This window comes from Ananas comosus, linkage group 18, assembly GCF_001540865.1.
Source record: "Ananas comosus cultivar F153 linkage group 18, ASM154086v1, whole genome shotgun sequence".
In the NCBI taxonomy this organism is placed as follows: Eukaryota; Viridiplantae; Streptophyta; class Magnoliopsida; order Poales; family Bromeliaceae; genus Ananas; species Ananas comosus.
The window spans coordinates 3,559,548-3,582,994 of record NC_033638.1 but is presented as its reverse complement, the minus strand read 5'-3'; the positions used below and the strand labels follow the sequence as shown (position 1 = coordinate 3,582,994).

Below are 23,447 nucleotides of genomic sequence, written 5' to 3'. Positions count from 1 at the left end.
TGAAAATAAGAACCCAAATTTATTCATAATATTTTAAAATCAAATACAAATTTATGTCCTATAAAGAATACATGTGTCAGCCTAGTTGGCTTCTAAGGCATACATCTAACAACCTTGATGCTGCAAATTCCTTGATCCGCAAGAAAATCTAGGACAAAATGAGAATAGAGGGCAATCCATGAGTAATCTTTGATTTCTAGACTACAATAAAAATTCACAATTCACCGCCAAATTCCAATAACATTAAGAAATAGAGGTCAAGAATTCAGCTTCAACGTAAAAACTATTTTTTGATTTATGACCTCAATGAAAACTGAAATTCTCACTCATCTTACCTCTTAATTTATCCAAACAACACTCTAACCACTAGAGGATAAAGTCAAGATCACTCCCAACTCTTCCAAAGCTTCGCTCCTAGAAGAAATTCAAACGGATTTTATCAAAATCCGAAATCGATTCAATTCAATCTAACAATTCAACATGTGCACCATCTATGATTGACTTTAAAATTAGAGTTATAACCTGCAATTCTAGCTCAAGGAAGGTGCAAGCTAGTTCACAACTTCCCCACACAACACAAGTGCTCAATTTTGAAATTGGAGCTTCAGAGGATCATCCAATTGCTTCCCTCTTCCTACTTGTCTTGCTGCCAAGCTGCAACAAGGTTGCTGGTAGTCTTGTTGCTGCAGCTGAAGGTATGGCTCAGTTAGAAGCTTCTTCTCTGGATGCAACTGAGAAATTGGTGAAAACATAAAGGGTGAGGAGATGAGGGGGTCAACAATCAGGCCCAGTCATACAATGTCCTCCTGCAAGGCTCCCCCAACAAACATCTGTTGTTGCTGCGCTGCAATCTCAGCTTGCTGGCAACAGCAACAGCAATTTGATTCCTATGCAAGGAATAAGAAAGATTGGGGTAAAAGGACTAGTGAAGGAGAAGAAGAAAGAAGAAGAAAAGGGAGAGAAACCTACAATTCTTCAATTGTTGCTATTGCTGTGAGGATCTCCTCCAAATACTATTGTTGTTGCTCCAATGCTGCTGGCTGCAACTTGGCGCCTGCATAAGGAGTTCATAGCAGAGAAAAAGAGGGAGAAGAAAATAAATATAGGGACAAGGAAGAGAATGACAAAACTTTGAAAGGATTTCTCAGCCAACAATATTTGGGGTAGTTGGGACTAAATGTAGCGTGTCTTAGGCACACTTTAGTAAAGTTGCATTAGCTGAAATTGGTTGGCGCTTTGGATTTAATTTTGACATCAATTTCAGGTCTAATTCAAATTCCACTCACCCAGACACCTTTTCGGCGTGTTGACAAAATCACAGACTGTAATGGTTCTAAAAAAATAATATTTAAATATTTTGCGGGACACTACACTTCTCGACATCTCTTTCACGCCTTCTTCTCTGTTTTTTCCGAAAATGTCTTCTTCCTTGCCTTCTTTTTCTTTATTTTCATTCCACTTTTCTTCTTTTCTCCTCCTTATCTTCTTCGCTTAGCTATTTGAGAATTGCTATTACAAACAAAATTTAAACTATTTCGAATTTAGCGACACTTCACTTAGTGAACAATAGCCTCTACTCTAAAGTAAAAATGGTCTCAGACTTGACTTTGGCTGCTTAGGAAAAATAGTGTCATTGCTCATATATAACTATCCAAGTATTGACATAAGCTTTACTAGCAGCATGTATGGCCTAGTGCTAATCCTGGCTTTCATGAGCATCTTTGAGAAAAAGCATGTTCTCATAGGAAGCATAGTTAGTTAATTTGGATTCGGCAAAAATTCGGTACAGGTATAATTCGGATAAAATTCGTCTTTTAACTTTTAAATTCGTTGAAAATCCGGCTAAAAAACGGATTTGGTAATTATTCGGATACGTAATTTATACGGATATTATACGTTTACTAATTAAAAATTCGGAATCAAAAATTCGGCTATATAATAAATATATAATAATTAATATACTATATATATTATTTTTATGCTTTTTTATATAAATTAAATATATGCAAAATTATAATAAATATATATTAATAATATATAAGAGTTATGTATTTAGAAATATTAATAAATAATTATAAATTTATAAATAAAAAATTATATATNTATATGACCTCCCTCTCATGCGGTCCACGAGGCCACAAAGTGGCCTCGTGGACCGCGCACAAAAGTCTGCTCAAAAGCCCCGATTTTTTTTACTGTTTCTCTTCCACATTTTTCCGCGGACAGCGCGAGAAGGCATCCGCCGCCGCGGCGACTCTTGCTCCCGGTGCCGGCCAGGACGGCGGAGGAGGAGGAGGACAACCCGGACGAGTTCGGCGACGAGAGCGACGACGACGCGACCCTTGGCCACGAATCCGCGACGACGAGCGCAGCAATGACCACAAGCACGGCGACGATGCGAGCCTCGGCGGTGAATCCGCGAACGCGAGCACCGTTTTTTTGGTCGAATCATTCGCGAATCGCGAATAATTCGCGAACAAGTTTTTTTTAGGAAGAAATCGCATTTTTTTTTGAACTTTTCGGAAAATACAGAACGGACCGTTTAATATGTAATTTTTAAAATTCGCATATCATTCGCGTTTTAATCGCAAATTAACTAACTAAGATAGGAAGTAGTCCCACTTCCATGCTCACATAGATGAAATCCGTCAAGGGTGCTTGACACTCTGCTTGTAAGAGCCACAGATTTCATTAAAAGTGTAATAACTCAACCCTCTTTTTATTATAAGATGAATGCACTCACACCATAGATATAGGTAAATATGTGATCATATATATAACTATATATTGTGCATTCTTTATGACCACTATATGATTCGTTTTTTCTTATTAAACCCAATTTTCAGAATCTCTTATCAATGGGTTGGGTATTCTCATATATGGTTCATGATGTGGGCTTTAACACTATTCCCCTCAATGTACTCCAAACCATTTCTTTTCTCAAGGCCTTAGTTAATGGATTTGCTAGATTATTAGTAGATTTAATATAATCTACACTGATAATACCATTGTTCATACATGATCTCACAGTACCGTATTTTCTTCTCACGGATCTGAATTTACTGTTATAATAACAATTTCTTATTCCACCAATAGCAATATTACATCATAGTATATTAACATAGATGGAATTATTAGTTTTCCCAGAAATGGAATCTCAAACAATAAGTCCCTTAACAAACTAACTTCATGTAACGTATCACTTCCCCGAGAAATGTGCCGAGTTCCGTCGAAACGAGCGGAATGCGGAGTCGGTCAAGTTGGAATAAGTTACAATGGGTTCTAAGATCATTAGGGCCATTGTATAGGGTATATGGACCCATGAGAGCAAACCTGTGAAAATTTGGCTAAGTACCAGAAATCATGCTCTCGGGGTCCGAACCCTCTAGGGTCCGGACCCCGTATGCGCAAAATGCCCTTCGCGGGCTAACTGGGAGTGGTATTGCTCTCGGGGTCCGGACCTTAGCTTCAGGGTCCGGACCCCGCATGCGAAAACTGCCCAGTTTGGGCTGATGTGAATAAGTGATTTGAGAGGGACTTAAGTGTAAATATGGCATGGTGAATAGTTAAGTATGGGTTGAGGCTTGAGCTAGGGCTCATTTCTCTCATACCCAACACAAGAGAACATTCTCTCTCTCTAAAACCTCTCTTCTCTCTTCCTCTCTCTCTAGAGTTTGGAGCAAGGAGGCTTTGAGGAGGGATCTTGGTGGAGAAGAAGACCAAGTCAAGGGTGTTGCTTGCAAGAGTGCAAGTGTACAAGGAAAGCTTTGGACTCTAAGGTGAGTTCCATGGATTTAAGCTAGGTTTGGGTTTGTTTTCCTTCTAGCATGCTTCTAGGAGATGATTGGAGGATTTCCCCCATGTTATTCATGTATAAGGACTAGTTTGGGGAAGATAAGAATGTACAAGGACCTAAAGTTAGGGTTTTAGAATTTTGAGGTCGAAGCTTGGGTTTGATCTCATTTTAACCTAATTAGTAGGTCAACGAACGCGTTGGTACGCTCGGTTCGGCGATACGACGAGCGAGTGCGGAGAAATTGAAGAAACGGGCTAAATTGGTATAGATCTCGCAGCTTGCGGCGTAGAGGTCTAAAAATCACGGAAATTGAACCACTGCATCTTAGCATCACCAAAAGGTGGGGGGTACTGTCCAGAAACACCGAATTTCTCTCTATGTCTATGTTGCCTTTTTGGAGCATATTGATATTAGCATTCATGCATGTAGGGTAGTGTGATATATGTTCTTAGTTGAAATGCATTTAGATGCTTAAAGAATATGTGAATTGATAAAGAACCATGTGAACTATGTATGAAAGAACTCTATGTGTATGTGAATGCGAGAACGGACTATGACAATAGTAAATAAAGGTGACATTGACATTAGTGACCAGATTGGCACCGAGAATGTAAATGACTAAACAAGGTTTAGCTTATTGTGACATCAGGACCATTGTGATTTAGGTATAGTGGTATGCATGATATGGTAGTAACCTATTATTGGCATTGAGATATTGTGATTGAGACAGGTTTGGCTACGTCCTCAAATTGAGGATTGGATCGTACTCACACATTGGTTCCGGCTTCAGGGAGGTAGCTCCTCCTCAAGCGGTGTACTTCGGAGTGTAGACACCACGGGAGAGTGCCCGGCGAAGATCCCTCGGGTGGTAAAGCCATGTGCCTCCCCCGGTAGACGGGATGTGTGGATTGTGAGTTTGGGGTGAACCATGTGTACCCCGGGATGATTGGGTAAAGAGGCCAAAGAGAGTGAGACATGAACATGCATGCATAATTATCATGTATTGGATTATCTATCTATCTGCTGACTACTTTCCTGCAGGCATTGTATTAGTGGCATTAGATGGTTTGTTATCTATATTTCTTGAAATACATATGCCTGAATAGACATAGTAGGCGAGTCGGCGCGATCGGTGGCCGAACCCACTGGGAACTTCGTTCTAGTTCTCATTACCACTAACCCTGCAGATCCGTGCGCGAGCGGGGTGGCGGAGGATCGAGGCAAGGGGCTAGCACCATAGATAGCGGCCTCGGAGTATAGGCATACCCTATGTATATCTTCAACTTTTGTATGTTGAACTAGTAATGTAAAACGATGTAAACCTGTTATCTTGGTTAAAAGCAAATATGATGTAAATGTGAATGAATGTAAATAATGGTTTACTTGTGTTTGATTCAAATGTAATCAGATGACATGTATGTGGATAAATGTATAGTTAGTTTCGATGCTTTCACGTGTGAATTTGTTGTTGTTTGCCCTCGTGCAAACCTTGTATAATTACATTCATGTTGTTGAATTGCTTGTATTATACATGTTGTTGGAGCCTTGGGCGGATAAGGGAGGTGCTGTCCGTTCGGCGTCTGTTCGCGTGCCCGAACAGACCAAATTGGCCACCCCAGGGTGTGACAGATATGGTGGTATCAGAGCGAAGTGAAAGCAAAAGTCTAGGATGGACTTAGGGACCTTAGGATTGGAGACCTTAAGGACTTAGGAGACATTTGACATGGACTCGAAAATGCGGAAGCTAATTGATTGAGTTATGAAAAGAACTTCTCTAAAAGGACTTAGAGATGGATTCAAGGGATTGTTTGTTTTCTTCTTGAAGTGTTATGTGGGCGGCCGACTACATGATGCCGAGAGTTGAAAATGAGGACACTTGTTTGCTTTCGCTTAATTGGGTAGTTATTTGGAACGTGTAAGAGTTACGCGCGTCGAGTAATAACGTGTGTGTTTCATTTCAGGATCTAATGTCCCCGAGACGTTACACGCGTCGATCCGCTCCGGCATTATCTGATGAAGTGCCCGAGCAAGTTAGATATGATGAAGTTCGAGAGTTGCGGGCTCAAGTAGCGGCTTTGGCCGGTGCTATGCGACAACAAGGGAAGCAGATAGGACGGCTCATGACTTCGTGGCTCGACAGGCGGCGGCGGCGGCGGCTGCACCTGTACCTGTACNGGCGGCGGCGGCGGCATCTGTGCCGAGGGATCTTCCCGCACCTGCTGCTCCTGTAGCACCACCTCCTGCAGTGGCGGCGGCATCGGTGACAGCTATTCCTCCGACGGCTTCGGGATCTTCCGCTCCTATCCCGGAGGTACTTGAGGTCGAGCAGGAGCGGTTGTTGGCGATGTTGACGGCCTTTAAACGGTTTAACCCTCCGACGTTCCAGTGTGATGTGAAGGACCCTTGGTTAATGAAGGCGTGGCTTTCAGCGATGGAGGCATTGTTCGAGGATATCTACACCCTCAAGAAGAATAAAGTATGCCTGGCGGCTCATTGTTTAGAGGGGTCGGCTCGAGCATGGTGGACATGAGTAAAGAACGAACTTAATCTTTGGATCCTGCTTCCATGACTTGGGAGGCATTTCGGGAGTTGTTGCTTACGGAGTACTTCCCAGAAAGCGACAAGCGGAAGATCAAGGAGGACTTTCACAAGTTAAGGCAAGGAAACCGATCGGTACGGGAGTATGAAAGGGAGTTCTTGCACATAGTTGATTGTGTTTCGGGCTTGGTTCATGGAGACTGGGACCGAGCGGAAGTCTTCGAGCGCGGATTGCGGCGGAAAATATTCAAGATTATTCATGCGCTTCGGCTGAAGACCGACGAGGATGTATTGGATCGCGCGCTGTGGGTAGAGCGCGGCAACACCATTGCGCGTTGGGAACGCGAGGCGTTTGAGAAGGACAAGGAGAAGTCCAAGAAGCGACCGGCTGGTGGTTCCGCGGGGCAGTCGAGTTCTAAGCGACCCCCTCGGTACCCAGGACCGCAGTGGCGGGGAGGCAGAGGCTAGTCAAGGAGTTAGATGACTTCCTTCCCGTGCGTGATCTGCGGCGAAAATCACAAGCCAAATGATTGTTCTCAGTGTGAAGGGAGGTGTTTCCGATGCGGCCAAGCGGGACACATGAGTTGGGATTGCCCGGGCGGCGCATCACCTGCCCCGTCAGCTGCTTCGACTCAGTATGCTCCACGACAGCTTGCAGGACTGCCACCTGCTATGTCGGCTGGGCGCGCATCAACACGGCGATAGCCGGAAGGATCACGTGCACCGACTGGACGGGTTTTCGCCACTCAGGTGGAGAAGCGGCCTATCGTACTCGACGACGTCGTGGCAGGTATTTTTCTGATTAGTGGCATTAGAGCAAGAGCATTGTTTGACACGGGGGCATCACATTCATTTATTAGCGCATCGTTTGCTAAGACTCATGGCATGGAAATAGTGCATAACCATGATTATTGGTGGGTTAACACACCAGAACATTCGTTTAGAGTTTACAAGGACTGCTTAGCTTGTCCAGTCAGATCGGCGAATGGATTATGCCGGCGAAATTGCTAGTGTTGAAACAGATGTGGGGATTTGATGTCATCTTGGGAGTTAATTGGCTCTCCAAGTACTATGCCAGCATTGACTGCGACAGTAAGGTGATCACTTTTCGTGAGCCTAGTCAAGAGGAGTTGGTGTACCAAGCGTGCACAAGCTCGTGTTTCGCGGCGACTGTGTCGGCGGCGAGGGCGAGGAAGATGATCAAAGGCGGATGTGTGGCCTATTTGGCGACAATGATAGAGGCTCAGAAGGAGCATCTGGAACTTGGAGATATCCGAGTTGCATGTGAATTTTCAAACGTGTTTCCGGCGGAGTTACCGAGATTGCCACCGGATCGGGAGATCGAGTTCGTCATTGACTTGATTCTCGGGGCGGTGCCAATCTCGAAGGCTCCATATAGAATGGCACCGGCGGAGCTTAAAGAGTTAAAGGCCCAGTTGCTCGACAAAGGCTTTGTGAGGTCGAGCGTGTCACCATGGGGAGCTCCAGTGCTGTTTGTGAAGAAGAAGGACGGTACACTTCGACTCTGCGTTGATTATCACGAGTTGAATAAAGTAACGATCAAGGACAAATACCCGTTACCGAGAATAGATGACCTGTTTGATCAGTTGCAGGGGTCGCGAGTATATTCGAAGATAGACCTTCAGTTAGGATATCACCAGTTGAAGATCCGGCCGAAAGATGTGCATAAAACAACTTATCGTACGTGGTACGGCCACTATGAGTTTACGGTAATATCGTTTGGGCTTACGAATGCCCCGGCAGCATTCATGGACCTAATAAATCGGGTCTTTCGACCGCTATTGGACAAGTGCGTCGTAGTGTTTTTCGACGACGTATTGGTGTACTTGCGGAGTGAAGAAGAGCACGAGGAACATCTAAGAACCGTGTTGCAAATACTCCGGGACGAGAAGCTTTATGCTAAATTGAAGAAGTGTAAGTTTTGGCTTTCGGAGGTAACCTTCTTAGGCCATGTGATTTCTGAGAGCGGAGTCTCGGTGGATCCAATAAAGATGTGATTAGAGATTGGCCTCATCTGACGAGTGTGGCGAAAGTCCGCAGTTTCATCGGATTGGCGGGCTACTATCGGCGTTTTGTGGAGGGGTTTACGAAGTTGACTACTCCTCTCACACGTCTTACGCATAAGGGAGTGAGGTTTGTATGGAGCGACGGTTGCGACCAAAGCTTCCAAGAGTTGAAGGAGAAGTTGACGTCTACCCCAGTACTTGCGTTGCCAACGTCGGGAGCGGGCTTCGTGGTGTATAGTGATGCTTCCTATAGTGGTCTCGGGTGTGTTCTTATGCAGAATGGGCGAGTCATTGCGTATGCTTCGCGCCAGTTGAAAAGCTATTTGAAGAACTACTCGATACATGATCTTGAGTTAGCGGCGGTCATTTTCGCGCTAAAGCTATGGAGGCATTATCTTTATGGTGAGGATTGTGAGGTATATACCGATTACAAGAGCCTCAAGTATTTGTTCACCCAGAAAGAGTTAAACATGCGGCAGCGGCGGTGGTTGGAGCTGTTGAAGGATTATGACTTTACTATTCTATACCACCCCGGGAAAGCTAATGTCGTTGCCGATGCGCTAAGTAGGAAATCTGTTGAGAACTTGGCTACGGCGATTACTAATCAACCGTCATTGCATAGAGAGATGCAACGGTTTGGATTGGAAAGGGTGGCGCTGGAGATTCCGACTATCTTGGCGGCACTAGTGGTTCGACCGACCTTATTGGTTCGACCGACCTTATTGGAACGGATTCAAGTGTTTAATTATTTTCTGCTTAAGGGATTGTGTGGGGCGGCCGACCACATAATGCCAAGGGTTGGGAATAATTACACTTGATTGTTTTCGCTTAATTGGGTAGTTAATTGGAACGTGTAAGTGTCAAGTGTGTCGACCACTAATATATGTGCTACGTTTCAGGGCGTGATGGCACCAAGAGGACGCCCTAGTACGCGATCTGCGCTAGCACTGCCTCCTGAGGTGCCCAAGCAGACGGGGTCGGATGAAGTACGCGAGCTGCGGACCCAAGTAGCGGATTTGGCCGGGGCTATGCGGCAACAGGGGGAGTAGATTGGACGGCTCCATGAGTTGGTGGCTCAACAGGCGGCGGCGGCTGCACCTGTACCTCAAGATTCGCCTGCACCGGCGGCACCACCTCCAGTGACGGCGGCAGCACCGGTGACGGTTATTCCCCCGACGGCATCGGGTTCATTGGCTCCTATTCCCGATGTCCTTGAGGCCGAGAATGAGCGATCATTGGCGGTGTTGACGGCCTTCAAGCGATTCAACCCTCCGACCTTCAACGGCGATGTGAAGGATCCGTGGTTGGTGGAGTCGTGGTTGGCCAAGATGGAAGCGTTGTTCGAGGACATCTACACCCTCAAGAAGGATAAAGTTCACCTAGCAGCTCACTGTTTTGAAAGGTCGGCTCGATTGTGGTGGACTCAAGCGAAAAAGAGTCACTCGTTGAATCTCGCTTCCATCACTTGGGAGGCGTTTCGGGAGATGCTATTGATGGAGTATTTTTCCGAGAGTGATAAGCAGAAAATCAAGGAGGATTTTCGCAAGCTAAGGCAAGGGAGCCGGTCGGTGCGGGAGTACGAGAAGAAGTTCACGCACCTAGTCAATTGCGTGCCAAGCTTGGTTCACAGCGATAGGGACCGAGCAGAGGCTTTTGAGCGCGGGTTGCGACCCGAAATATTCAAGGTTATTCATGCGTTCCGCTTGAAGACCTATAAGGAGGTACTTGATCGCGCTCTTTGGGTAGAGCGCGGCAATGCTATCGCGCGAGAGGAGTGCGAAGCATTCGAGAAGGACAAGAAAAGGGATAAGTCCAAGAAAAGGGCTAGTAGATCCAAGGGGCAGTCGAGTTCTAAGCGACCCCCTCGACCTCAGCCATCACAATAGCGGAGAGGCAGGAGTCAGACACAGAGCCAGACTTCCTACCCGTGCGTGATTTGCGGCGGGGACCACAGGGTTACTGCTTGCACTCAGCGGGAGAGGCGGTGTTACCGATGCGGCCAACCGGGTCATTTAGGTCGGGAGTGCCCGGGCGGTGCATCACCTACTCCATCGTCAGCTTCAGTCCAGTATACTCCGCGACAGCTGGCGGGACTGCCACCCGCTGTGTCTGCTGGACGCTCATCAGCGCTTCGTCAGCCGGAGGCCCCTCGAGCACCTAGTAGGCGGGTTTTTGCCACTTAGGTGGAGGAGCAGCCGGCGGTACCAGATGACGTGGTGGCAGGTATTATCCTTATAAGAGGCACTAGAGCTAGAGCATTATTTGACACAGGTGCATCTCATTCATTCATTGGTGCATCATTTGCGAAAATTCATGACATAGAGACCACGCATAACGAGGATTATTGGTTAGTAAGTACACCGGAGCATTCATTCCGTATTCATGACGAGTGCTTGGCTTGTCCAGTACAGATCGGTGATTGGATTATGCCAATAGACCTATTAGTGCTAAACCAAATGTAGGACTTTGATGTCATCTTGGAGATCAATTGGCTCTCCAAGTACTACGCGATTATCGATTGCAAAAGCAAGGTGATCACATTTCGTGAGCCAAATCAAGACGAGTTAGTATACCGGGCGTGTAAAAGCAGGCGCTTCGCGGCGACCATCTCAGCGGCGAGGGCGAGAAAAATGATTAAAGGAGGTTGTGTGGCCTATTTGGCGACAATGGTGGATACTCAAAAAGAGCACCCAGATTTGGGGAGCATTCGAGTGGTGTGCGAATTTTCGGATGTGCTTCCGGCGGAGTTATCAGGATTGCCACCGAACCGGGAAGTCGAGTTCGTCATTGATTTGATTCACGGGGTGGCGCCAATTTCGAAGGCTCCGTATAGAATGGCACCGGTGGAACTTAAAGAGTTGAAGGCTCAATTACAAAACTTGCTCGATAAAGACTTTGTATGGCCGAGCGTGTCTCCGTGGGGAGCTCCGATGCTATTTGTAAAGAAAAAGGATGGCATGCTTCGACTTTGCGTTGATTATCGCGAGTTGAACAAGGTGACGATCAAGAACAAGTACCCGTTGCCGAGGATTGACGATTTATTCGATCAGTTGTAAGGGTCAAGGGTATATTAAAAAATTGATCTTCAATCGGGGTATCATTAGTTGAAGATACAGCCTAAGGATGTGCACAAAACTGCGTACCGTACGCGGTATGGCCACTACGAGTTCACGGTCATGCCGTTTGGGCTTACTAATGCCCCGGCAGCATTTATGGACTTGATGAATCGGGTCTTTCGACCATTATTGGACCAGTGCGTCGTGGTATTCATTGACGACGTATTGGTATATTCTCGGATCGAGAAAGAACACGAGGAGCATTTGAGGATCGTGTTGGAGATACTCCGAAAAGAAAAGTTATATGCAAAATTAAAGAAATGTGAATTTTGGCTTTCGGAGGTTACTTTCTTGGATCACGTTATATTCGGTGACGGCATCTCGATTGACCCAAAGAAAGTTGAGGTAATTAAAGATTGGCCTCGCCCGACAAGTGTAATGAAAATTCGTAGCTTTCTTGGACTTGCGAGCTACTACCGGCGGTTCGTGGAGGGGTTTGCCAAAATAACTACTCCACTAACGCGCCTTACCCGCAAAGGGGTGAAGTATATTTGGAGCCCCGAATGTGAGCGGAGCTTCAAGGAGCTAAAGGAAAGGTTGACATCGACCCCGGTGCTTGCCTTGCCGACGCCGGGGGAGAGCTATGTAGTGTACAGTGATGCTTCTTATATCGGTCTTCGGTGTCTTTTGATGCAAAATGGCCGAGTTCGCGCCAATTGAAGAGTTATGAAAAGAACTACCCGATTCACAACCTTGAGCTAGCGGCGGTTATCTTCGCGCTAAAGTTGTGGAGGCATTACTTGTACGGTAAGCATTATGAGATCTACACCAACCATAAGAGTCTCAAATACTTGTTCACCCAGAAGGTGTTAAATATGCGACAGCGGCGGTGGTTGGAGTTGCTAAAGAACTATGATGTCACTATTCTATACCACCTCGGGAAGGCTAATGTCGTGGCCGATGCTCTAAGTAGAAAGTCGGCGGAGAATTTGGCGACGGCAATTACACCCCAACCGTCATTGCAAAAGGAGATGCAACGGTTTGGCCTTGAGGTTGTTGCGCCGGGAGTGCCGGCAACACTCGCCACATTGATTGTGCAACCAACCTTATTGGAGAAAATTAAATAATTACAAGGTTCCGATGAATATCTCCAAAAGGTGCGGGGTAAAGTTGAGAGCGGGAGTGCCGATGAATTTGGCATTAGGACCGATGGCGCACTACGATTCAGAAATCGTTGGTGTGTACCCAAGGACGATGATCTTCGGAGGGCGACTATGCATGAAGCGCATCAATCTCCCTATAGCATTCACCCGGGTGGCACTAAAATGTATCAAGATTTGAAGCTACATTATTGATGGCCGGGCATGAAAAAGGACATAGGGGAGTTCGTGGCACAATGTCTCACGTGCCAACAAGTAAAGGCAGAACGACGATTTCCGGCGGGGAAGTTGCAAAGCCTATCAATACCCGTTTGGAAATGGAAAAATATCACAATGGGTTTTGTGACCGGTTTGCCTAGATCCCAAGGTGGATATGATGCGATTTGGGTAGTTGTGGACTGGTTGACAAAATCGGCATACTTTTTGTCGATCCACACTACTTGGTCGGGAGACAAGCTAGCTCAAGTATATCTCGACGAGGTTGTGAGACTTCACGGGGTTCCGATGTCAATTGTATCGGATCGTGACCCGAGGTTCACATCACATTTTTGGAGGAGCTTACAAGATGCTTTAGGCACACGGCTCGACTTTAGTACGGTATTTCATCCTCAAAGTGACGGTCAATCGGAGAGGACTATTCAAATACCTGAGGATATGCTTCGAGCATATGTACTTGACTACAAGGGCGGATGGCACGATCATTACCAATGGCGGAATTCGCGTATAATAATAGCTGTCAGGAAAGCATCGCGATGACGCCATTCGAGGCCCTTTATGGAAAGAAATGTCGCTCGCCAATTCATTGGAGCGATGTGGGCAAGAGAATTGCTCCTGGCTCCGAGGTGGTTCGGGAGGTGGAAGAGAAAATTCGTCTTGCCCTACAAAGACTTGCGACGGTGCAGTCTTGGCACAAGAGTTATGCCGACAAGCGAAGAAAGGATATAGAGTTCGCGGTTGGAGATCGTGTATTTCTAAAGGTATCGTCGATGCGTGGAGTTAAACGGTTCGGTGTCCGGGGGAAGCTAAGTCCCCGGTATGTCGGACCATTTGAGGTTTTGGAACGAGTCAGCGCGATGGCTTACAAAGTAGCATTACCATCGAGACTCGCGGGAGTGCACGATGTATTTCAGGTATCCAATCTCCGCAAGTATGTTCATAATCTGGAGCATATTCTCTCATATGTGTCGATGGAGCTTCAAGGGGATATGACTTACGAGGAGTTCCCGGCATTCATCGTCGATCGAGAAGTGAGAAAATTACGGAACCGTGAAATTTCGTATGTTAAAATCCATTGGAGCAACCACGACGATCGGGAAGATACTTGGGAGCTTGAGGACGTGATGAAAGAGTATCATCCTCATCTTTTTGAAAAATTGAATTGAGGTACGGATCTAGATTTCAATTAAGTAGTTTCGCGGACGAAACTAATTTTAAGGGATAGAGAATGTAACATATTGAAACCTCAAGAGCGATTATCGAACTTTACCCAAATTGGTTAAAGTTGTCGAGAGAAATAGTTGGACAAGTTTCATTTAGCATTCCAACAGTGTTGGAAAGGTTAAAGATGAGTTTAAAAGAGTTGGAAAGGTTTTAGCGTTGTTCGGTGCGAAGTAGAATCGAAACAATGCGAAAAACTGCATTCTGGGCAAAGTGTACCGGTACAACATCAATGTTGTACCGGTACAAAACGGCTGACCAATAGAAGGTTGCTCTAGGGTTTGCCTCTGCGCGATCGTGTTACCGGTGACAGGATAAAGTGTACCGGTACACTTTGGTCTGGAAGCAACAATAAGGTCTGTTGCAAATAAGAGTTTTTGAGGGGCTTGGTTGCTATTGTTGTAACCTATAAATGACCCAACGCACCCCTTTCTCCCTGTTTACACAGCAAACCCTCTCTCCCCTCTCATTTCTCTCTTTCTCTCTCTAGAGATCTTGCCCTAGAGCAAGGAGGAGAAGGCTTGGAAGGCTTGGAGGAGATATTTTAGAGGTCTAGAAGGCTTTAGAAGCTCTCCAACAAGGTGGAACTTGGGAGGAGCTTAGGGCTAAGGTGAGTTTATGCAAGAACAATTCTAGGGTTTGGGTTTCCACCCTAAAGCTTAGAGTTTTGACCTTCTCTCGTGTTTAGAAGCTTAGTTGAGACCTTGAATACATGAAATCCATGGTTTTCTTAAGGTGCTCTCATGGTAGTCACCTAGGGTTCATAGTAGATGCCCTAGGAATGATTTGAATGGCTTAGAAATGGTATTAGAGAGCTTCCTAGATGATTCTAAGCTAGTATTTGCTTAGTTACAAGATCAATTTAGGAGAAAACCATATATGACATTGTTAGGGTATGAAATTTGGGACTTTTGCCTCCGATTGTTTTCGAGGTAAATTGACCTTATGGAAACCTAATTAGGGGTATTTTCGACGCGTTCGTATGCTCGGTTCGGCCAAACGAAAAGACTATGTGATGGTTCTTAGTAAAAAGCCTAATTTGGCTCAAAATTTGGTACAGATCGTCGTAGCACGTGGGATAGGTTTATAAAAATCCCGAGAATCAAACCCCAACTTCTTCGCTACTATTCGAGGTGGGGGGTGCATTCCGGAATCGTTGGATTCCCTTCTATATCTATTTCACCTTTTTATTGAGCATTATATCAATAGTCATTCATGCATGATAGGGTAAATTACATGTGAATATTGGTTGAACTTCAATTATATGCTTCTAACATAGATGAACATTGAGATTGATATAACCATAGTGGACATGTATGTTGGAATCCTATACTTGTGTGAATGTGAGACCTGGACTAAGATAATAGTAAACAAAGGTGATATTAACAATAGAGACAAGATTGGTATCGAGATACACATTGTTAAACCTAGTTTAAACAATAGTGACATTATGGCAAGAGTAGCCTAGAGAGTGGCAAGCATGATAAGGTAGAGACCTATCATTGTTAAAGTGGCATTGTGGCTAGTGGCTATATGTCCTCAAGTTGAGGATTAGATCGATACTCAGATAAGTCTTGGCTTGAGGGAGGTAGCTCCCCCTCAAGCGGTGCGTTCCGAAATAGTCACCACGGGGAGCGAGGTCCCCAAAGACGGTCCCCAGGGAGGTTCGAGTCCCCCGTTATTAAGGAATTTTGGGTTGTGAGTTATTAGGGTTAACAAGGTTAACCGGTAAGATTAGGTAAAAGCCAAAGCGAAATCATGGAAAAGCAGGCATGCATAATCATTCTTATTTGATTATATATCTACTGACGGTTTTCTTGCAGGCATAGTATTAGCATTAGGATTGGTTACTGTTTCCTTTCTTTGAAATACTTATGCTTAAATAGACCTAGTAGGTAAGTCGACGGGGTCGGTTGCTGAACCCACTGGGAACTTTGTTGTAGTTTTCACATCACTAACCCTATAAATCCGAGTGCGAGCGGGGCGGCGGAGGATCGAGGCAAGGGTATTGCGCCATAGCTAGTGGCCACCGGAGTATATGCATTTAGTCATTCCCCTTTTGGTTCATGTATCAACTTTCATTTTGTTGATCAAGTGATGTAAAAGTTGTAAACAATCAAGTATTTTTGGGGAGAATGATTAAGATGTAAAAGAATTGTGAATGAAATGAAAATGGATGTAATAGTTTTAGTTACTAGTATTTGGTTTAAATGTAATCAAATATTATGTATGGTTGTATGTTGTAACTTAGAGCTTTCGCTTCCGTTGTTGCTTGCCCTCGTGCAAGCCTTATATAATTGCAAATCTCCATATTGATTGCTTAATTATACTTGTTGTTAGAGTCTTGGGCGGGCAGGGAAGGCCCTATCCGTTCGACGTCTGTTGACGTGACCAGAATCCGACCAAATTGGCGGGGAGCGGGGCGTGACAGAGACCGTCTGCGGGACAACTACGTCTGCCCCTATCGTGAAGTACTCCGGAGACCACTACTTGGGTGGAGCGACCACGTCAAGTGTAAACAAACTAGTGAGTATGATACAATCCTCACAACTCGAGGATACCCTATCTACAAGGGGTCATAGTGCTTTTACCACACTGATTCCAAATGCACAATACAACAATCGGAAACTCTACTATCCCTAGAATCATATCATAATGTGTCACTATACTAGATTCGATGCCACTCGTTCAAATCATTTATTGTAAGTGTTCTAAGTTGTTTATATGCCACTCGTTCATGTTATAGTGCCTCTACTACACTAATTCCATGTCAACTATTGTCTCAAGTTCAAGTTGTCACCTATCTTGCCACTATAGGATTTCATGTCACCAAATCTAATCCTCATGCACCCTAGATTCTGGTGTCAAGCTCACAATGCTACACTACTAAGGAACGTGCGAAGAGATAGAAATGCAACTATACAACATCCTATAATGCATAAGTACAACATATGAAATATGATCGACAATATGACTTAGACATAAAAGGAAGCCCAACTGCTTCGAGATGACACCCCCCACCTTTGGGTGATGTCAAGACGCGAGGGTTCAAATTTCGCTATTTTAGGACGTCGCCTCGGCCCTCCAGGCGAAAATGAAGCTGAAACGCCCTTTTTGCCAATATCTTTGCGCAGGCTCGACGGATCACCGAACCGTCTTCACCAGCCCGTCAAACTACATAGCAAATAGGTACAAAAGAGATCAATCCCAACCTTGGATCTCTACTTTATAAAACCCATTTTAGAACCCTAAGTCGGAATTATTGCAAGAATCCGACGTATAACTTCGCGATTCAAGCAATAATCACCTACTTAGCACCTAAGGGTTCAATAAAAACATTCCTAAGGTATAAAAACCCAACCCTAGAAATCTACCATTAAAGCTCTTTGAAGCTCACCTCAAAAACGCACTCCAACAGCGAAGAAGAGGATGAAGAAGATGAAGATTCAATCTCCAGCTTCAATCTCCACCGATCCCTCCTCTAGCTCCAACCCTTTAGAGAGCTTCTAGAGAGAGAAAGAGAAAGAAAAGGGGTGAGAAAGTGTTCTCTGGCTGAGAACAGATGAGAGGGAGGTGGGACCCTTTTATAAGCTGTCACGATTACATAAAAGCCCCTCAAACAACTCCCAATTGCAACAGACCAAACCTGCAGTTTTCTGCAGTTGGTACCGGTACGCGGGCAATCTGTCGCCGGTTCAACAGCTACGCAGAAACCAACCCGAGAGCAGCTACTCTCGGCTAGCTACGAGGTACCGGTACCACCCTGATGTTGTACCGGTACAAGATGCCCAGACTTCAGTTTTAGCACTTGTTTGACTCCTCTTCGTGCCGAGCAATGCTAAAACTCAATTAACTCTTTTAGAACTCAACTTTGACCCTTCCAACATCTTTGGAATGTCAAATGGAATATGTCCAAGTATTCATCTTGCCACACTTTGGTCACTTTGGCCAAAAGCGGATCATTAATACGAGGATTTGATACCTTACAACGAAAGCTGCACATGTCCTTTTGCACCCATGCACTAGCTGTATCCAAAATCATGGACACCTTGGCCATGCCATGCGAGTGCGCCTAAGCCGTAGCACTACCCAAAAAACAATAGCACCTGTACTATATTTATATCTTATACCAAAAGCTACCTAAATCGTAGTCCAATTAGATTCATACTCTAATTAGTATCTAAATCTTAATTAACTTATCTTCAACAAATTAGAATATTTATCATAATCCAACTAGGATTCAACTACAAATCTAACTTAAATTGTAACAGAGATGAGGGATCTTCTGACAACTATAAAAGGAAAGGCAAAATACATTTGCATGGTATTAAAGTCAATGCAGTGCACGTTAAGTTGCATTATTTTACACAGATAAGTACTAGGATTTTAAGCAAATAAGTGTTGTACACACTTCCGCAATAACTTCATCTTCCTATGCTTCGGCGGGCCATGTGATGGCTATTGGCTTGACTCTTGAGCCGGGAGGTTAAGTGCTCCTATGTCTTCTATGTCGATGATTAGGCATCTGAGCGAAAACACTTGTCAAAGATTGTGCTTTCTTCAAACGCTCTCTCCGTGTCAAACCTTCTTCCCGAAGCAGGTTGCAGCTTTGGGATTTATACGCTCTCCTTGTTCACTCCTGCACCCACTATTTGGAGCTGCATCACCACCACAGCTATCAAAATTTTGTGCTTCTTGGAGGAAGGACGGGACAGTGGGCCATGCGTCCTTTTTTGCTTCCCATAAGGTAGGAAGGATCTTGCCAATACTGCAGGGTAGGAGGGCTCCGTCCCCGCAAACGAAGGTGCGAGCTCGGAGACGGTGATCTCTAGATATAGTCTACTGCCTTTATGATCTTGCGATAACCGCTACCCTCTTCTTGATCCTTTCTAGCCCTGCGGAGCAGGCCAGGGAGAAAAAATCGGACGACTGATTAGGATTTCCTCCTTTAGGGACTGTTCCAGTTTGCGCTAGCACTTCGTAATGTTAAGAGTCCTTCAGTTCGTTTGATCTCGGTGACCGCTTGTGTAACGCCCCAATAGTCCCACATCGGATGGGATACTGATTCCGATCAGTTTATATGATGCCTATACTTTAGTAATAATAACTGGGCTTAAGCATTTTGGGCCGGTGGTTTGGGCCCAACGAGTTATTATTGCTGGCAGGTCGGTTCGTTGCAATTGGTATCAGAGACGAATACCAGCCGGAAGTGTGAGAACTAAGTGCTATGCGGGACAAAGTGCTACACCAACGGGTTTGGTAGGAGCCACCTTTTGAACCTGTAGAAGCCACCTCTAGAATCTCACATCACCTGGTAATTCTGGTCATGGTCTGTCTGTCTATTTGTATCTTTATATCTATCTATCTATGATCTAGNTGTACTTATTCCTTTTGTATACCCTGCGATGTATATGTATTGTTGAGATTAGACTCTATAGTTGTGATACTTTCTCCTTTTTGCTGAGATTTTGGATTGTATACTCTTTGTTCCTTTACTGATAGTATATCGACTTGTATTTTGCTCTGATATCAGGATAGGATCTTACTATACTTTCCTCCTATCGACTTGTGTTCTTGTAGACGCCTTATATACTGCAGGTATATGGCGGGTCTGTGCACGTGCCGGATATGCTTCCGCTGGTACCGGGCGTGACACTAGTGGATGGGGTAATGACATGAATAGCATAAGTGGATTTCTATTCATCCCATGGTTAAACATAGTATATGATAGTGGATTGCATAACTATATTGTATTCGTATTCATTACATTGTTGAAGCATACTAGCATGATAGTAGGCTTGTTGCTAGATGATATTCCATGCATTGCTTGCATTTGATGGCATAGTATAGTATAGACGCAGTTTCATTTCTATATATATCTATCTGTACCAACTTAGACTTAGTAGGAAGATCGGCGGAGTCGGCAGCCGAACCCACTGGGAACTATATTTATATAGTTCTCACCCCATCTTGTTGCAAGGCCGAATGCGAGCATTCCGGGGGAGGATCGCGGTATGGGCATAGCGCCCTAGCTAGCTAGTTGTGGCTTTCCTTTTGTACTAGAGTACCCTCGTGTACATAGGTGACGTGGTTGTATTTTGAAGAGTACATTGTACCTAGATGCATGTGAGTGGAATATGTATTCATTTTGGTGATGATGAAAATGTAAATGTAATCAAAGATCTAAAAGTGGAATGTGATGTAATAGCTAGATGTATCTCTCTTTATGCACTTGTATGTATACTTGTGTTACTTGCTCTTGCTGTTTTGCACTCTTTGTGCTTCTCTCCTTGTTGGATCGTGTATGTATTGAATTATCCCTGGGTAAATTCTTTGTACATGATCCTGTGTTGAGCCTTGGCTGACAGGGGAGGTGCTGTCCGTTCGGCGTCCGTCTGGCGCGCCCGAACCGGACCAAATTGGTAGCGGTCTCTAGGCGGGGCGTGACACCTACACGCTAGTAATAATAACCGGATTTAAGCATTTTGAGCCGGTGGTTTGGACCCAACGAGTTATTATTGCTAACGGGTCGGGTCGTTACAGCTTGGTTCACTTTATTGACTCCCACCTTTGAATCCGTGGGAACAATTAATGCAGACGCCGTGCAATGGAGTTTTGTAAATTTCAAACATATATATTATTTTTTAAAAATTTGGACTTACTTTTTATAATATTTAATTTATATATAGATATCTAATATTTAATATGTAATATTTAACTGATATATAGAATTTTTTTTTTCCATACTATAGAACATGTTTAACTAATTAAACAGCTTACCTGACGAAAATTAAAAGAGTTTTTCTTTTGCATACTGTAGAACACGTTTAACAACTTAGTCTTCAATTTTGTAGCAATTACCATGTACACTCGATTCATATATATTTAAATAATGAAAATAATTCGCTCCTCTTGCGGAAGAAAATGTCAATTAAAAGTGATGTATAACCATAATGCCTCCTATATGATCCAATTTTGAAGTGAGGAAAATATTTATTTTTTTGTATATGATTCGTTGGCAATATAATTCTTCATCTTTTATATATATATATATATATATATATATATATATATATATATATATATATATATATATATATATATATATATATANATGAGGACGTCAGGGTCTAAACAGGGGGAGTTTGTAACGCCCCCAATAGTCCCACATCAGATGGGATACTGATTCCGATCAATTTATATGAGACCTACACGCTAGTAATAATAACCGGGCTTAAGCATTTTGGGACGGTGGTTTGGGCCCAACGAGTTATTGTTTTTAGCGGGTCGGGTCGTTACAATTGGTATCAGAGACGAATACCAGCCGGAAGTGCGAGAACTAAGTGCTATGCGGGATAAAGTGCTACACCAACAGGTTTGGTGGGGGCCACCTCTTGAACCCATAGGAGCCACCTCTAAAATCTCACATCGTCTGGTAATGGTCCTGGTCTGTCTGTCTGTGATCTGGTTTGGACCCGACGAGGACGTCAGGGTCTAAACAGGGGGAGTTTGTAACGGCCCCAATAGTCCCACATCGGATGGGATACTGATTTCGATCAGTTTATATGAGGCCTATACGTTAGTAATAATAACTGGGCTTAAGCATTTTGGGCCGGTGGTTTGGGCCCAACGAGTTATTATTGCTGGTGGGTCGGGTCGTTGCAATTGGTATCATAGACGAATACCAGCCGAAAGTGTAAGAACTAAGTGCTATGCGGGACAAAGTGCTACACCAACGTGTTTGGTGGGAGCCACCTCTTGAACCCGTAGGAGCCACCTCTAGAATCTCACATCCCCTGGTAATGGTCCTGATCTGTCTGTCTGTGATCTGGTTTGGACCCGACGAGGACGTCAGGGTCTAAACAGGGGGAGTTTGTAACGGCCCCAATAGTCCCACATCGGATGGGATACTGATTTCGATCAGTTTATATGAGGCCTATACGTTAGTAATAATAACTGGGCTTAAGCATTTTGGGCCGGTGGTTTGGGCCCAACGAGTTATTATTGCTGGTGGGTCGGGTCGTTGCAATTGGTATCATAGACGAATACCAGCCGAAAGTGTAAGAACTAAGTGCTATGCGGGACAAAGTGCTACACCAACGTGTTTGGTGGGAGCCACCTCTTGAACCCGTAGGAGCCACCTCTAGAATCTCACATCCCCTGGTAATGGTCCTGATCTGTCTGTCTGTGATCTGGTTTGGACCCGACGAGGACGTCAGGGTCTAAACAGGGGGAGTTTGTAACGGCCCCAATAGTCCCACATCGGATGGGATACTGATTCCGATCAGTTTATATGAGACCTACTGTAAGGTATCGAACTTCTAAAATTATGAAGTTACGGTGGATGTAGTATGCTGGATTTTTAATATAAAATTAAATATAAATAGAAATAGTGTGAGATACTATTTTTATTGGACTTAAGGATGTAAAGTATAAGTTGAAAATGACCTGTGCTGAAATCGAAGCGAAAACAGAAGATTTAGAATTTTCTGTGAGAGACGGGGCAGATAAATTAGCAGAAAATGTACAGTGTCAGAAAATTATGAAAACTGGAGGATATGTCAGAATTATTTTTGTGAGGCTAGAATTAAAGTTTCACCTCATTCTGACACCCGGAAGGTGGAAAATAAAATCAAAATGCTATCTGCTAGAGATTACAGTTCAGTAGAGTTTTCGGTGACCAAACGGGGTCGAAACTGAAAGATTAAAAAATTTTTCGTTAAGTTAAGTAAAACCGAGCATGACTGCCAAATTTGAGCTCAAACGGACATTCAGAAAGGCAGGCGAAAAATATCTGTACCTGAGCTACAAACTGAAGTGAATAGTGTTTTGGGGGCATATATATATGTGTGAACCCTTTGCCTTTTTGTCCCAAACCGAGAGAGAGAGAGACACTAAGTTTCCTTCTTTCTCTCTTTGTCTTTATGATCTCTCTTTCTCTCTACCAAAGAGAGGATTGTAGGAGAAAAATTGGAGTTGCTTGGTGGTGAAGCAAGTTTGGAAGAGATTAAAGTAGCTTGGAGTTGAAGCCATCTTCATCTTCTCCTTCCTTGGTCTAAGTGGAAAATTGTGTTTGAGGTAAGCTTCATGAACCTCTAATGGTGAATTGCTAAGGAATGATTCGTATGCCCTAGAAATGGATTTAGTGAAGCTCCTAGATGCTAAATAGATGATCGATGCTCGAATTTAAAGATCAAATGATGAATTCTTGTATAGTTACATCTTAGGGCATTAAAAGAGGGGTTTTGCTTGTGAGGGGTTTTGATCTAAATTGAACCTATACAAACCAAATTGATAGGTATTCTGACGCGTTGGCGAAGTCTGTTCGGCGATACGACGAGGCTACGCGAAGATATAGGAGAAAAGGCCTGTTTCGGTACAAATTGCCGTAGCTCGCGGCGAAAGCCTCCAAAAATTACGAAATCGGAACCCT

The 23,447-nt window shown here is 44.3% G+C and overlaps 1 long non-coding RNA gene across 2 annotated transcripts; it reads right to left on the bottom strand.

Moving 5' to 3' along the window:
- LOC109724269 lies at positions 1 to 1,208 on the bottom strand. 2 transcript variants are annotated; one of them, XR_002219874.1, is made up of 4 exons: positions 970 to 1,208; positions 523 to 887; positions 336 to 414; positions 1 to 148 (listed from the first exon to the last, which is right to left on the bottom strand). It is a non-coding gene; the product is annotated as an uncharacterized LOC109724269 (long non-coding RNA). The 2 variants fall into 2 exon arrangements; XR_002219873.1 differs by lacking the exon at positions 1 to 148 and having other exon boundaries at positions 180 to 414; positions 970 to 1,205.